At 40.7% G+C, this 13,202-nt stretch overlaps 1 protein-coding gene across 1 annotated transcript in view; it reads right to left on the bottom strand.

Moving 5' to 3' along the window:
- JAZF1 (JAZF zinc finger 1) overlaps positions 1-13,202 on the bottom strand; it is a 339,282-nt gene that overhangs the window by 148,404 nt on the left and 177,676 nt on the right. The gene's annotated exons all lie outside the window — the stretch shown is intronic.

The following is a 13,202-nucleotide window of genomic DNA, read 5'->3' as shown; positions in this document are numbered from 1 at the left end:
AATTTTGCTAAATTTTAAGCTAATTGCACTAAATAGCACAAATGTGTTGACAGACAAACCAGGAAGAACTCCCTTCATGCAGACTGTTTAGTACCCACTGCTATCAAAAATATAAATTATATCATATTTCAGATTAAAAATAACAGCCATCTTCCATTGGATTGCCTGAGTCCCCAAGAGAGCTCAATCTTTAGCCCTGACTGTAGATTGTTCTAATACGCGGCTGGCAAAAGCAGCTTTACTAAAATGGGGAGCATTGGTTTCTTTAAAAAGGACTTGTTTACCCCTTTTCATTCCTACTAAATGTGAAAAACTGGTTTTGTGCAAACCCAGTACTCTCTGCTTTATATAATGCATACACTTTGAATTACTATGCAAAAGGAAAAGACAAATCAGGCCATAATCAATGAGTATTACATGTGCTAACCCGATTTGCCTCAATATTGAAAGGTTCGCAAACTCACAAATCTGCAAGTCATTAAAATTTAGCTACGTATCTTAAAAACAAAATAAAACCCCAAACCCAAAAAACTGAATAGAAAGGAGCATTCACAGAAAATTATCTTTACAGTTTGGAATTCTCCCTGATGCCTGCAGCCATTTTTTTTTAAACATTACCAGTATGTGAAGCAACTAGCTGTGCCCTTAGGTCATTTCAGTGGATGATACAGACAGCAAAAATAGTTGCAGCTTTTTATTTTCAGCAATTTTGTCTCAGATTGCACCTTAATGTATTGTAAAATACAAACAAATGTAAAAAATATATCACTTTTCACTCTGAAATCCAAGATATTCTGTCAGATCTCAACAACAAATTGTCATTTCTGCAAGTGATTTGAAGTTGGCGAGGCTCTTTCAGGCTATCTTTATATGACTTTATGAATATATTTATGTAATAAAGTCAGCTATCCAGGTTGGAGCCATATTGGTCTAGAGGCAAAAAGAATCAGAACTCATGGCAGAGGTGATATCTTTTATTAGAGCGATTAGATTTTTGCAAAAAAATTTCTTTAATTGCAAGCTTACGGGCACAAGCACCCATCTTTAGGCATTAGAGAAAAGATTGTAAAGTTCTTCCAGGTAGAAATTAAAGTTCATGTTTCATAGGCAAGTTAAAGGTGTGGTAAAAATCTCCTGTTTGACACAGTTCATTTTATGCAGGTCAGGCATTTTTTAAATGAAATCTTCATAATTTGCAAAAATCTAGTTGATCTAATAAAAGAGACCATCTTTACCATGAGTTCTGATTCCTTTATGTAATAAATAAGTTCTTATTATTCTGAGAGCCCAATCAGGGATAAAAGGCCTCAGAGCTAGATTGTCTAGACATGCCCCAGCCCCACAGAGCACGCAGTCTAAGGACCTCTTCATGAACAATTGTACATAATTAATTCTAATAATTACAGTAAAAGCTCTGTTATCTGGAATCCCCAGGGGAATGGGGGATGCCGGATGACAAAATATGCCAGTTAATTGAGCCACCCCTCCCGCGGCATCACTGCCCCGCTTGCAGCATCGCTGACCCTCCTGCAGGGCCCGTAGGACGGGGAGGCAGGCCTAGGGGCTCAGCAGCACAGACTGCTTTGCCCCGGGCTGTGGGGGCTTGAAGAAACTGGAAGTGCCGCGGTAGGCACTTCCAGTTTCACTTTACTTTGCAAGCCAGCATGCCGGTTAGTAGAGCATGCTGCCTTGTAAGGTGCTGGTTAACAGAGCTTGTACTGTACATTTAAACAATGAATTGGCCCTTTAGAAGCAACAACAGTACACTAAAGCTCAAATATAAAAATGTGTTTTTGGGACTGGAGGCAAAGATAGGACAAAAAATATATTTTCAACAAATGGGAAAGTAAGAGCAAAAATTAAGTGACCTACACAAGGTTTTATAGGAAGTATGTGAAGAAGAGCTGGGAACTGAAACTGAAACTCAATCTCCTGAGTCCTGAACCAGTGCCATAGACAATAGGCCTGTGCAAATAGGGAATTATTTGATTTGGAATAAGATTTGGCCGATTTGGAGGACAGTGATTTGAATGGATTCAGGACAGTGATTTGAATCGGCAAAATCAACTTTAGAAGATTCGGCGCTGATTCAGAGGGGTTCGATGATTCAAATCGGCTGGAAAGAGGCAGGCACAGCTGGGCAGCTGCAGGATCTCTCTTGGCTCCTCCTGCTGTGCCTGCTTCTCCCCAGATGTAGAAAGCCGTGGGAGAAGCACCCATAGCTGCCCTGCCTAGCCCCATCACCTGCCCGGCCCCAGCCTAATCCCAGCACTTAAAAAAAAGAAAAAAAAAAAAAGAAAAAGCCCCATACTCACCGGCTATAGAAGCAGCAACTGGGGCCTCTGGGCACTTATGGCAGAGGCCCTCCCCCCTCTCCCACGGGGCAGTGGGTAGCAGCGGGGATGGCTCCCCCCACTTGGTACCCACATGGCAGCTGCCCCATGGCACAGGTGCAGCTCGGCTCAGCTGGGCACCACGTGCTGCATGGAAGCTGGGGCTGCATGCTGCCAGGCTTTAGCTGATAGCTGGAGTTGCCCCAGCTCCCAAACTATGTGCAGCACCCTGCCATGCCATGCTGCAACCGCACCATGGGGAAGCTGCCACGTGGGTGCCAAGTGGGCGGAGGGCAATCCCTGCTGTACAGGGGGGCTCTGCCACCAGCCCTCAGAGGCTTCAGTCGCTGCTGCCAGAGGCGGTGAGTTGGGGCTTTGGTTTTTGTTTAAGTGCAGGGAGGCTGGGCTGGGCAGGGCAGCAATGGGGGCTTCTCCTGCAGCTCCTCCAGCTGTGCCTACCTCTGCCCCAGTGTGGGAGCCACAGAGGCTTGCCCAGCCAGCATGGGTGTGGGGGATGTGATGTGGGCGCGACTTGCTCCAGGTGGCAGCATGGCATAGCCCCTGCTCCCAGCACTGCTGTGCCCGCATCAGCATTGGGAGTGGGGGTTCTGCCCTGTCACCACTTGCCAGCTAGCACGGAGGAGTGCGGGATGCGGGTGCAGCGGTGCTGGGAGTGGGGGCTCTGCCCTGCTACCGCTTGCCCCATTCTGCTTGGAGCGAGCCGCACCTGCATCCCGCCCCGCCCCCCCCCGCACCAGCTGTGCAGCTTGTCCCAGCCCCAGCCCCAATCCCTCCCTCCCCCATGCTCCTTCCCTCCTTCCTTCCCCAACCCCAACATACTTGTCAGCTGCCTGTTTAGTCTATGGCCGAATCTCTGTATCTTTTCTGAATCAATTCAGAGGCTTTTAATCGATTCAGAGCTTTTACTCAGTCTCCTGTTTCGATTTGGATTCAAAGATTCGATTCCTGAATCAGGCTGAATCTCCTCTGAATCGAATCAGCGACCAAAGCTTTGCACAGCCCTAATACACACAAGACTGTGCATGTTGTATCCTATGGGCAAAGTTAAAGACAAAATGAAAATATTCATAATGATAAATATCACTGAGAGAGAGGATGGTGTCTGGAACAGATTTATTTTATGATCTAAATGTCTGTTAATTATAATGCATACATATATTTCTAAGAAGTAACATGAATAAATATTTTTCAATCAAGATCTTCACTTTAAAGGACTGAGACGTGGATATAGTCTGCCTTCTAATGTTCTATCCATTTAAAAAATACATGATGGAAACTAGTACACAGCCTCTCATTCTAAAATGAACTTCATATTGTACTAGTTGCACTTCACTATTATCTTATAATTTTGGTATAAGATTTGGTGATGTCCCTGAAAATACTTATTTACCTTTTTTGATCTTTACTCTAGACACGTAGTTTATAAATCTTGGGAACATTAAATTTTGCTTAGCTTAAAGACTGATTTTAAAAAGAGAGAGCGAGAAACAAAGCTAGCTGCATAAATCCTTCCAAACCAAAAGGCATTCCCCTTGCCCTAAATAAAATTAATTTCTGCACATCTTGTTTGAATTACCATCTGAAGTTTGTCTTGTTCCATCTCCAGAACAAGTCAGACGGCAGAGTGTAAGGATATGACTACATGAATAAAAACATATGATCAACTTGGTCACCACAAACATAAAAATACGATGAGACAGAAAAATATTGTCTGTCAAGTGACATGTTACTTTGATCCATCTGTTTCTGTATTCTGTCACTGATATTCAATCCAGAAGCTACTGGAAGCATCTGCATACATCATTTCTTCAATGCAATGTGATTAAATATTCTAAGAGAATCATTGTACCTTTACAGAAGCATGGTTTTTAGCATATGTTATAGAATGAAAAGTTAATATTAAGATAAAGGGCAAGGGCAATTTAAATTGAACTGAAATTTAACATCTAGGAGAGCAACTAAAAATACATCAAATTCTTCTATTGAGATTCTCTCACACACAAATAAAGGATCTGAATTGGATTCATGCAGAGAAAACGTCTTCCCATTCTTTCTCTTACGAAGCAGAACAATAGATGTATCATTGAAAGAAAGAGCACTTTTTGAAGGAAATAAGGCAGCGGAACATTTTAATGAATTTAAAAATCTCTGAAATACAAAAGCTAATCATCTTGCTTTTTCATTTGTAAAGACAAATTTGTAAGTTTAAACTGAAATTTCAAGTTGAACCAGTTTTAAAAAAGGATATACTTTTATATTTTATTATGACTGAAAAAAAACTAAAATGTATTTGCTGCTCTTTCACATCCTGCCCTGAATTAGGCAGCAGATGAATCTTCAGCCTATCATATATCAGGTGAGGTCTTAGCTATTAAACTATGGGATGTTCTAGCACAAGTTACTCACAACTACTCCTGTTGGGGTTGTTTTACTGCATATAAAATACCTGAATAATCACTGAGATCAAAAGTGAGAAAGAAAACTACCCTCCATGCCAGAGAGTAAGAGACTCACCTAAAAGATGACACCCATTCTAATAAATAATAATTAATACAAAGTAAAAGTCCCAACAAGAGAGACTGAAAGCATCCCACCTTAGAACTGCCCATACCTTAGTGGTTAAGACATAATCTGTGCATTGGGAATTGAGGGTTCATTTGCCGTCAAGGTTGCCAACATCTTGCATGAATGCTGTCCCCCAGACCTACTAGAGGAAAGACCCCATCACCTTTGTAAATTTACCTGAAATTTACCATGAAAATGAAGTGTAGGAAACCATGGTTAATGCAAATGATGGCAAATTATTTAGCAGTGACCAATTATCAGGAGTTGAAAATGGGGGAGGGTAAGGAGTCGAAGAGATACATTGGCAGGAAATTGGAAGAACAGAGAATTAAACAGTGGTAAATTATCCCATAGGTGAATTCAATATAGTTTACCGTATTTCATATCAAATGCAATGCTTCGTTTTGCAGAAAATGAATCAACTCTGATTTTTCATTTTGGTGACGAAAATATGATTTCAAACTTGGTTTAGCCCAAACTGATAATGATTTTTATTACTCCAGGCAGCCATATAATTGATCCTAAATCTAAAAGGATTAACTAGAACATCCACTGCAGTTCCTGCTTCATACACCAAAAGCCACAATACCCCCTATAAATAAACTAAGAATGACTCAAAGGGCCTCAAAAACTAGTGTGTCACAGGATGAGAACAGGACAAACCAAAGTTGCTACCAATGCCCCACTGCAGAGAATTCATTAGGTACATGTCTCAGATGATTCTAGGAAGTGGACCGTTCCCTAAGGCAGTGGTCTCCAAAGGGGGTGCACACACCCCAGGGGATGTGCAAGAGGATCCATTGGGGTGCAGGAAGAAAATATTAGAACTTCTATTTCTATAAATATCCATATATTGGGGGTGCGTGCTCAAAAATGTTTTACTGATAGGGGTGCACAATCAAAAAAGTTTGGAGACCACTGCCCTAAGGTATGGGGTTAAGGCAAAACAAAACAAAGAAAAAAACAAACAGCTAATGCCTTTCTGATCTGCAGGAAAATTTAATCCTGATCCCAAATCTGACCCTGCACCTGTCATCAGGGAAGTTTCTTAATACCATTAGGAGTACTTGCTTACTAAGCCCAATCTCTTCTATTATACTATACTTGTAATGAATTTATGCAGCTCCATTTTCAAACAATCTATTTAGGCTCCCTGACTCCATTACTTTGTTCAGAAGGCCAGGACTCAGAGGTGTAACTGGCCAGTACTGCATCCTGGGAATCTCCTGTCTCCATCCTTGTCTCCCTTCTCCCCACACTGTCCCTGAAGTGGCTGCAGCATTGGCTCCAGCAGCTGGGTCAGCAGAGCAGAAGCAGTGGTATGCAGTGCTGGAGTGGTGCAGGAGGCTTTCTATTGCTGGGGAAGATATTTTCTGCCACATACACTGGCGTTGAACAGCTAAAAAAACCCACTAGTTCTCAGGGTCAAAAAAAAGGTGACTTCCAGCATCAGAAACTACATTTCCTGGAATGCAGCTCACTCATACTTGTGTGCCACTGCTGCTGCTCTTTCGTCTTCAGTAGCATAACGTGGGGTGGACAAACAGGGCACCAGCCCTGGGTTCTGATTTAGTAAGTGTGCCAGAACAGCAGTCCCCTTCCCCCCACCGCCCAAATCTACAAGCAGCAGCAGCAGCAGCCTCACATCACCGCTGTCTCAGCAAACAGCTGGCTGCACAGATCCTGCTTTGCTGCTGTAGCAGCAGTAACCAGCGCAGGCAGACCATGCATGGGAATAGGTAAGACTCCTAGCTTACCCCGCACTCTGCCCCCTGCTCTCAGCATCCACTCCCCCTCTGGTGCTCTGTGGCACTTCTTCCCACTCTCTCCAGCAGGGTTTTCCCAGTGTGCAGACCCTGCTAGTTACACCGCTGGCTCTTCCTCCCTGATAGTTGAACTGGCTGTGGGAAGGTGCGGGGGAGGGGAGGAACAGGGAACAGGGACAGGTGGGTGAGTTACCCCCTCTCCCCCCTTTCTGTCACCCTTCCTTTAGGCAGTATTCAGGGCTTGTTCCCCATCCACCAACCCATTCTTATGCTACTACCAGGACTTTAGTGCTCTAATTGCTAGATATCACCTAATTTCCTGTTTAAATTTATGTATGACCAATCCATACTGATTTGATCTTGTACAAAAATCATCTTTTAACTTGAATAGTTCTCCATGCTCCATTAAGTATATTTATAAATAAGTTATAACATACTGTTTCCACTTTGGTTTTGCTAGGCTAAACAAGTCAAGCCCTTCATAGGGTATGGGCAGGTGAATAAGTTACTGTGAGGCAAAAGTAGACTGAGGTATTGGATCAGCTGCTCAGCAGCACGTCTGTGTGCACACTCTTACCCTGTGGTAAATGAATGTGAGCTCATGGGAACTTACCTCAGTGAAAAAAAGTGAAGTTGCCAGAAGCTGGCTTTCATTTACCACAGGATAAGAATGTGCACACAAGCAGTTAACCTGGGGAAGCAGATGCAGGATAAATCTCTGCTTCGGAGTAACTTGTTCACATGCTCCTATCCTTAATTTTCTTGCATAAAATAGATTTTTTATTCCCATAGTTACCCTAGTAGTGCTTCTCTACATCTTTTCAGTTGAAATTCATCTTCTTTTGAACACAGGTGATTAAAATTACACTCAATATTTTAAATGAGGAACCGATACCTGGGTGCAATGGTATTAATATCCTATCTAGTAAGTGTTTTATCTACGCACTCTAGAATTTTATTAGCCTTTTTTACACCTGTATTACATTGGTAGATCACAGGATAATCATGAGCCACCAATACACTTACTTACATCCCACTATCCCTCCATTGCCTCTAGTCTCCAGCTTCTGATAAAAGTCTTGGTATTAGCCCTTGAGTCCATGACTATGTGACTTGATACTATTAAATCTCATGCCATTTCTATTACTTTACTTAACATGAATATTGAATGATTCCTGTATGATAATCCAGTCCTCCTCAGCATCACTAATACCTATGCAATTTACAAATTTCATAACCATACATATGGTTCTTGCAACAAAATTGAAAATGAAAATCAAGCTATATCTGAGCACATGAACATATTAAATCAGGCTGTGCACATGGTCAGATACTGCTGAGCATATTTGATGAAGTAGGCTGTTGCCTACAAAAGCTGATGCCTATGAGACATTAGTATCTAAAGCAGATTTCTGACTCAGGGTATTGTAGAGCCCTAGCGTACCTTAAGATCCTTTCAAGGGATACCTGGGGTAGTACATAATGTTAGCACTGTCAGGTTTACAAACATGATTAATAAAATAAAGAGATTTCAAATACGAATCTATAGTGTTAAATACATTCTGAGCTGTTGTGGACTTTCTAAGTTCTTTGAAACAGAAAAATTACTCTATTATTTTTCTGTAGTCAAAAAACAAGTGAAAACTAAGAGCTGGCATTTTCCAAGGGGAGCCTTGAGTTTAACAAGGGGTGCCTTGAGTCTGATGAGGTTGAGAACCACTGCTCTAAAGTGTGACACTGCCCTGCCTTCTGCCTTACTACCGCACTCTGTGAAGAGATGAACTATTGTCCGCTTTGTAAATGGGCAGACATGTGGCCTACACTCAGCTTCCATGAAGACAGCAGAAGTCAAGACATTGTTTTTCAACAAGTGCATTTTCAAACGCCATACACAATCTTGGGTAGAAGCAATAATTGAACTCATATTCTTTATAAGTCCAGCAGTGGCTTAACAAGCAAAATTGGTGCCCAAGAGTGGTAGGGAAGGGGGCATGGTTCAGAGAGCAGGTGGGCAGGGGGACATGTAGGATCTGAGAGTGGAGGTGCAGGGGAACAGCAGTCTTAGCCATGCTGAAAACTCCAAAACAGCCCCCAAATAAGCTGCTGCTGCTACCACACACTCTGCTTGCTTCAGCTGTTGTTATAAAGCAGCACCAGCAGCAACTGCAGACTGTTCTGGAGTTCCTAGTGTGGCTGTATGGCCAGGGTACAGACTCGGCAGGGGTATTTGGTGCCCAGGACGGGTGCCCCTCTCGCTCTAGTAACATAGCTATTACACCAGTACTAAAACTCTTCCCTCTCATTTCAGCATTAACTTACTCTTCACAAAAACATCCTTTCATAGCTTTCATAGACATTAGGGCTAGAAGGGACCTTGTAAGATCATCGGGTCCAGGAAGTCAGTTGGGAATCAAAGGATCCCAGCAAGATAGTCATCCAAATGTTTCTTGAAAGTGTCTAGAGTAGGTGCTTGCACCACTTCTGGGGGCAGTCTATTCCAGGCCTCAGTGGCTTGGACAGTGAAGAAGTTTTTCCTTATGTCCAGTCTAAAATGGTTTTGCAGGAGTTTGTGACCATTGGTCTTTGTCTTTCCTTGGGATGCTCTGGTGAACAAGCGTCCCCCCAGATCCTGATGCATACCTTTTATGTACTTAGAGGCTGCCATCAAGTCACCCCTGAGCCTATGCTTTTCCAGGCTAAAGAGTCCTATGGCTCTCAGCCTCTCTTCATAAGGCCTTTAATAAAAAATGTTACATAAAAAAAAGCATTCAGTACATTCAGCACGTGAAAAGTATGGTAGCCACAGATTAGGCCACTGAAATCATCTTTTTTGCCCATAGAACAGTTACTGCAGTGGTTCTTATCCTTTTTACACTTGAATCTCTCCTCCATAACTTTGGTGAATTAAGCAACACTCCATTTAAAAAAACAACCCATTTATTATGGCACTTACCTGCTTGAACTGTGGCCAATCTGATTTAGAGGCAAAACTAGCAAACACATCTGAAAGGTATTAAAGTGACATAGCTTGGATAAGGGACAGAGGAAAAAACTTACAGTGCACAGACTGTACAGCAGCTGCAAATATATCTTCAGGTGAGGCCTCCTGTTTTAACTCCTGGGTTTAGTATGGTCAAAAGATATAGCCTACCGCTGAGAAAACAGAATTTACAGTTTCTTTGGAACTGGCGTACACTATCATGCATCGTCATTAAGACAGAGCATGAGAGGGTATAATCCTTGCTAAACTGCCAACAGTAGATTACACATACAAAAATTTTTACAATAGTTTTAAAGGAGGTTTCAGTGTGTTTGAATTGTTGAAGTCACAGTTTGGAAGCTCTAGTGTAAATACCTATGCTTACTGAGCTATTTGTTTACTGTTTAACCATTCTACACTGAGAATTGATTGTCAGAGAAAATGTCTTAACTCGTATCATGGAGAAAAAATCCCCAGTGATGAAGAACGGTCATGAGTGCAGGCAACCAAATATAAATGCATGGCCTGTTTAGACTAAAACAAGTAATTTTTTCAAGTTTCATCAGGAATGCAACATAGTAATTTTACAAGGAAGATAAAGGTCAATTGCCTAGAATTACAATGTCAGTAACATTGTGTGAGTTTAATACTTTGTTATGAAAATACATAAAAAAATCACAAGTAGTGATGTCTCTAAATACAAAGCAGTTAACATGCAAGTATCATATAAATATGGATCATATAACACTGATTTACTGTTCTTTAAAAAAAAGTTTCAAAACAGCACAAAATTTTGTGGTGTTGGCCATTATGTTTTTTAAACAAGTTATTAATAGTACTGGAACCAAAATCTGTGGACTAGAGAAAAAGACATGAACTTATCCCAAGTAATGCTTGCTGTCAAATATATTTCTCCATGAATAGACATTTCAGGGTTTTTCCCATTCAAAGGAATTGTTAAACAGACAATAATTTAGGTGCAGAAACCTTCACAACGTTTTTCAAGCCCAGTACATCATACTGTGCTATAAATATGGCAGGGTTAAGAACCATCTTTATTCAAGTCCCAGACCAAGTCTCAGGGACATAAATGAATGTCATATCATGTAGATTACTGCTACTAATCTTCACATCCAAATGAAATAAGACACAGAGCTGTCTTAAGCTTCTCTTATTAATGGGCACAAAGAAAGACCTCTAAGGAGTACCAGATGTTGTAGCTTAGCACCATAACCAACTATCCCTGAAGTATTATTTGGCATTAATGCTGCTGATGTACATTTCTGAGGACCTTGCAGTCTACTGCACTTCTACACTTAGAACATGGGTGAAGATTTAGCATGCATGCTTCAGCAGTACTGAATTTTGGCTTGTAAGAGGAAAGGGCAATGTAAACAGGAAACAACCACCAATCCCGTTAAATTACATTAAGAACAACATTAATTTAAGTCTGGTCTGCGTTGAGATGTGCTGCAATTCAGTCAGTCACTTGCGCAAATGCTTAATGTGGACAGCATAAGTCACTATCAAATGCAATTTATAGTGGAAAAGCTTATTCTAGTTTCAAGAAATGAGACGCTCTACCAGTCCTGACTGTAGCTTTGCCTGTCTCCATTAGGGTTATTCACCCAGGAAGCTACATCTGTATATGCTTACTGGTAGCTGAAACAGTATTACATCTCTAGCAAAGATCAAGGCCAGATCTTCATATGATTACAATTTGGAGGCTGTTTTAGAATTTAAGGGAGCATAAAATAACATATCATCAATATTCTTAAGAAGATATTCTCAGGGGTGAGGGATGGAGATGGCAAGAATCTGTTTCAAGGTGAAATATATTGAAACTTGTGGTCTCTCTCCCTTCCAGTCTTCACCTTTGCTGCCACTTCAGTGTTTCAGCAACAAAGGAAAACACCAAACAAGATAACCCAAATTTTCGCCACAGCACACATGCCCTAGTCACTATATAACTGAACAACCAGTACAGAAAATAACCTACATACCAATTACTTTGCCCTTATTTTTTCTTGCCAGCACAGATTCAAACATACTCATTTTACAATACAGTTTTGGCAATCCCATAGCATTAATAGTTCTTATTTTCCCAGGCTCCATAAGAACGTATGGCCCACACAGAACATATTAAATATACAAATCTGCAGAGGAAGATTGATTTAAAGTCTGGAGCTCGCAGCAAGAACCACCAGTCTAAGTTCTGTTCTACTTGGCAACCATAAAAAGCATGGGTTTTAAAAAATGCATTAGTATCTGTTGTTTTATATTTAACAGTATATAACATGTTTACTAGGCATACACAACCAAACTAAAAAGGGCACTGACATCTTTAAATCTAGCCATCTTTAAAATTTTAAAAGAAATTAAAAAGTAGTTTTCAATATTTCATCTGACCCTGAAAACCCACAGTATTTTCTGTGTTTTTATAGGAATCTGTATTTTTATTTGCTACGTAAGCTACCAACAGAAGGAAACTGATGAAGCATATCAAGAAAACAAGAAAACTGACTACAATCCAAGAATTCATTTTTTCAGCAAAAGGTTAAAAACAAACAAACAGACAGAAATTATTATTAAAGGGACACAACAAATGTCACATTATGCTTTAAAAGAAAAAGAAGTGGTACTTTCTCCAGGATGTACTTGTCACATGGGAAATCACATGAGTGTGAGCAGTTATTGACCACACGGGGCACGTATACACGGAGTATGCTGATTTTCCTGAAAAAGTTTTCTTTTTTTTAGGAAGAGGTATGCTTCATGCGTAATGTTTATCAAGGCTAAAAGATGGCTTTGCCAAAAGCCCTAAGAAAGCAGCTTGCTTGTGTATCATCATGTCTGTTCCTCACTCACAATATGGTCCATGATTCTTCCCTATTCCTAGGGCAGAAATAATCTTTTGTCCTAACTTTCTGCATTTGCTCAAATGAGTTGTCCGGTACTGACGAATGGGGAGAGATTGGCTTCATGTGCTCCACACTTATGTTCTGCCTACCTGAATGGGCTAGAAGAGATAGCAGCCTCACAGAGGGTGCTTTTCACTATACAGCAATCCAAGATTTAAAACAGCACTTCAACGCCTCTGCATTGGCACATAACTTTTTAGATAAATTTTACATATATATAAAATTATATACTTTTTATTTTAAAAAGCTTTGCCCATGTGAAACCTGTGTGTGTGTGTGTGTGTGCGCGCTTGCGCACGTGCATTGGTTTCATTTGGGCAAAGCTTTTAAAAACAAAACAAAACAAAACAAATGATTAATGTAAATTTCAAACTTTAAAACTTCACTGTATAAATGCCAAGAATGGAAAAAGATTTCACAAGTAAATGCACCCCTCATTCAGGTGGCAAAGTCAGAAGGTAAAAATGAGTGAAAAAATATTATGTTAAGACTAAACCTTAAACCAAACAAAAAAAGTCATATTCATATGCCCAGTGCCCAGATATGCATTAATGATGAACTGACATCCAGTAAAGCTATTATAGTCACAATTCACAAAATATTTGCGCAAAGTATC

Source organism: Crocodylus siamensis, chromosome 5 (assembly GCF_052110815.1).
Source record: "Crocodylus siamensis isolate JL-2025a chromosome 5, ASM5211081v1, whole genome shotgun sequence".
NCBI lineage: Eukaryota > Metazoa > Chordata > Crocodylia > Crocodylidae > Crocodylus > Crocodylus siamensis.
The sequence above is the reverse complement of the archived record's forward strand: the minus strand, read 5'-3'. Positions and strand labels throughout refer to the sequence as shown.